This window comes from Fukomys damarensis, unplaced genomic scaffold (genome assembly GCF_012274545.1).
Source record: "Fukomys damarensis isolate Sample0158 unplaced genomic scaffold, DMR_v1.0_HiC HiC_scaffold_35, whole genome shotgun sequence".
Taxonomy (NCBI): domain Eukaryota; kingdom Metazoa; phylum Chordata; class Mammalia; order Rodentia; family Bathyergidae; genus Fukomys; species Fukomys damarensis.
Window position 1 is genome coordinate 30,415,178 of NW_022900947.1, and position 3,743 is coordinate 30,418,920.

Here is a 3,743-nt window from a genome sequence, read left to right on the forward strand (position 1 = left end):
GCCCCTTCCGTGCCCGCCCTGCCCAGCTGCAGCTCCGCGTCTGCGCCGCGGCCGACGCCTTCCCCCAGCCACGGCGTCCACCGCTCGTCCCGGAGCTTCGGATCTCACACTGTAGCGCCCTCCTCCTTGGAGATCTGCTTTCTTTCTACTCCTCCGGTTTTTCTTCGAACTCTTTCGCAGGCTTCTCAGTCTACTCTGTGGACTCAACCACAGTTCCCAATCAGCGCTCCAGGTCCCAGGCTTGGGGTTTCTTCTCCTCTTCGTCGTTATTCTGTCCCTAAGTGATTTTACCCAGTTCCAAAAGACTTAAATACTATCTTTTTGTTTTGCTTTTTGAGACGGGTGTGTGTGTGTGTGTGTGTGTGTCTCACTATGCAGCACAGGCTGACCTCGAACTCACGGTGATCCTCCTGCCTCAGCCTCCCGAGTGCGGAGATCTCAGACCACGCCAGGGTCTTCTGTTGCTTCGTAAATTCCCTTTCCTTTTCTCATGGAACCTTAGCTCCAAACACATCTATCTAGCTCCCTTACTGGAGATCTTCATTTGAATGTCTAGTTTGCGCCTCAGAATCATCACAGAAAAAAAAATTTTTTTTTTGGTACCGCGAATGGGACTCAGCACCTTGTCCTTGTGAGGCAGGCGGCGGAACCACTGAGTTTAATCTCGGCGGTGGCCTCCCCCACGCGCTTTGTTTGTTTTGACAGAAGGGTTTCACTAAGTCACTAAGTTAGTTGCCTAGGCTGGGCTTGAACTTGCTATCCTCCTGCCTCAGCCTCTCCCAGAGGGCTGGGATTTCAGGGTGCACCACCAGGGCTGGCTCAACCCCGAAATGTCGTTTCCTGTTGACCTCATCGGTCACGCTTTACTTGTCAGCAGCAGATTTCCCAAACTGTAGCTGGGCAGGTGCTGCCCAGAATGTTGGCTCTGAAATTCCGAGTCCGGGCTGAGGGGTCGTGAACCGAAGGGGTGCGCTCGACTTCCGGTCACACCCTGAAGCGGAGGCGGCCCCTCGGGGTCCCCTTCGCGCGCCTCGGCCCGGCAGGGACAGCCAGGGCCGCGTGGCCGCAGCTTGGGAAGCACCGCGCCGCCGGGCGGTGGAGCGGCAGGGTGAGGTTCGAAATGCCTCGCGCCAGGGCTTCAGCCTTAGACCTTCGCGTTCTTGCACCGTCTCGTGAAAAAGAGCCGAACCCCATCTGCTTTAAGCCGCTGGGTCTCTGGATTCCAGCGAGCTGACCGAGTCCGGACTGCTCGTCCCCTTTCCTCCGCCCCCCGCGCCGCTGCTCGGCCCGATTCGGTGTCGTTTTGTCCTCTGTATTCACCAGCAGGCCCTCCCTGTGACCTACTGGTTGCGTCCAGGAAAGCGCGTCTCCACTCTGATCTCCTCATCCCCACTGCCATAATCGTAGTCAAACCCACCAACACCCTTTCATCAGGACGCTGAGGGCTGCCGGCTCCCAGCCCCTGTCTTCGGGCCGGGTGGTTCTGTCAATGGGACCCACGCCTGGGGCCTGGCGTCTGCGAGGAGCCCTGCCTTCTCCCGTGAATCTCAGCCCGGTGAGATTGAAAAAGCACGAATCACACCATGTCATCTCCACCTCCTGGCGTCGACGGACTTTTAATTTTTTTCGGGTAAAGTTTTTTAAATATTTGTTTGCAGTATGTAAGGGTCACATTCCCCATGGGGACCGGTACACGTATATAACGCATCTTTACTCATCTTTCTCTCCCCTTCCACCATCTCCCCATGATGTAGCTCTCCACTTCCTATAATCTGTATTTTACCTGGCACTTTATTGTTATGGCTCGTGTCTAGATGTCCCCCCAAAGCCTCGTGCAGTCATAGGTGGGACTTCGTGTGTGTGTGTGTGGTGGGCTTTCTCAGAGGTGTCTGGGTGTAGAGTGTGTGACTGATTCGTAGTTTGAGGCTAGGACTAAGGGTGGGTGATTACTGAATCAGTCCGCTGATTGCTTTGGAGCCACCCTAATCCCAGCAGCCTGCACACAGCATAAGGGACAGAAAGAGACTTGTTTTGTCTCTTGCTTGCTTTTCTTTTCTCTCTTTTTTTTGTACCGGGGATCAAACTCGGGTCCTGAGGCAGGCAGCAGAACCAATGAGCTAAATCCCAGGCCCTCTTGCTGGTTCTTCTACCTTCTATGCACCATGAACTTTTTCTCCTCTGCAATACCTGTCTGCCATGCCCCTCTATAGACGGTGAGTTAAATAAATCTGTTCTCTAATTTGCGGTGTTGGGTATTTTGTCTCAGCAATGAGACAAAAGTAACTAAGAGGGCTGGGGATGTAGCTCAGTGGCACTATTCCTGCCTGGCAAGTTTACGTTCCTGAGTTTGATCCCTGGTACAAAAAAACAAAGTAACTAAGACATTTATATATTGGGTTTTTCATATAAGAGAAAGCACGTGAGCTTGTCTGATTTACCTTACTTAGCATTATGGTCTCAAGGTACATCCATTTTCCTACAAATGACTCATTTCCTTCTTTATGGCAGAGTAGCACTCCACTGTGTATAAATACCACATTTGAAATCCATTCATCTGTTGATGGACGTATAGGCTACTCCCATGGGTATGCATGTATCACTGTGATATGGTGTCTTGAACTCTTTTAGGAAGATACCTAGAAGGGGAATAGCTGGGTCAAATGGAATTTCTATTTTTACTTTTCTGAGGAATCTTCATATTCATTTCTTTAGTGGTGGTACCAGCTTACACTCCCACCAACAGTGAAGAAGGGTTTCTTTTTCCCCAAAACTTCTCCAGCATTTGAAATTATTTTATATCTTGAATATAGCCATTCTGTCTTGAGTGAGATGGAATCTCAGTGCTGTTTAAATTTGCATTTCTTGAATGACCAATGATGTTGAATATTTTTTCATGTTTCTTGCCCATTTGTACTTCTCCTGAGAAGTGTATATTTAATTCAGATGCCCATTTTTATTGAGTCTTTAAATTTGGAGGGTCTAATTTTTTTGAGTTCTTTATATATTCTAAATATTAACTTTTTAGTTTAGTTTTTTTTAATAGACATGGTCCTGCTTTGTAGTTCAGGCTGCCCTTAAACTCACCATGTAGCCTAGGCTGACTTAAAAAAGACCCTCCTGCCTCAGCCTCCTGAATGCTGGGGTTACAGGTGTGTGCTACCACACCTGGCTAGACATTAGTCTTGTCTCATGAGTAGCTGGCAAAAATCTTTTCCCATTTTATAGGTTATCTCTTCACTCTGTTGGTGGTTTCCTTTGCTGTGCAGAAGAGTTTTAATTTGATGTGATCTCATTTGTCAATTCTTGATATTATTCCTTGTGCTAGTGTGGATCTGTTCCAAAAGTCTTGGTCTATGCCTATGTCTTCAAGACTTTTACCTATTTGGTCTTCCAGCACATTAAATGTTTTGCTTTAACATTAGATCTTTGAGGGCCAGAGATGCAGCTCAGTGATGCTGCCCTGCCTTGCAAGTGCAAGGTCCCAAGTTCCATCCCTGGTGCCAAAAAAAAAAACCCCAAACAAACAAAAATTTAGATCTTTGATATATTTTGATTTTAGTTGAGTGCATGGTGAGAGATACCAATAGGTTCAAGCTTTGGCATGTGGGAAGCCAGCTTTCACAGCCCCACTTGTTAAAGAGGCTATCTTTGGGCCGGGAATTAGCTCAGTGGAGCCAACACCTGCCTCAGAAGCGCAAGGTCCTGAGTTCAATCTCCATACCAAAAAAAAAAAAAAAAAGAAG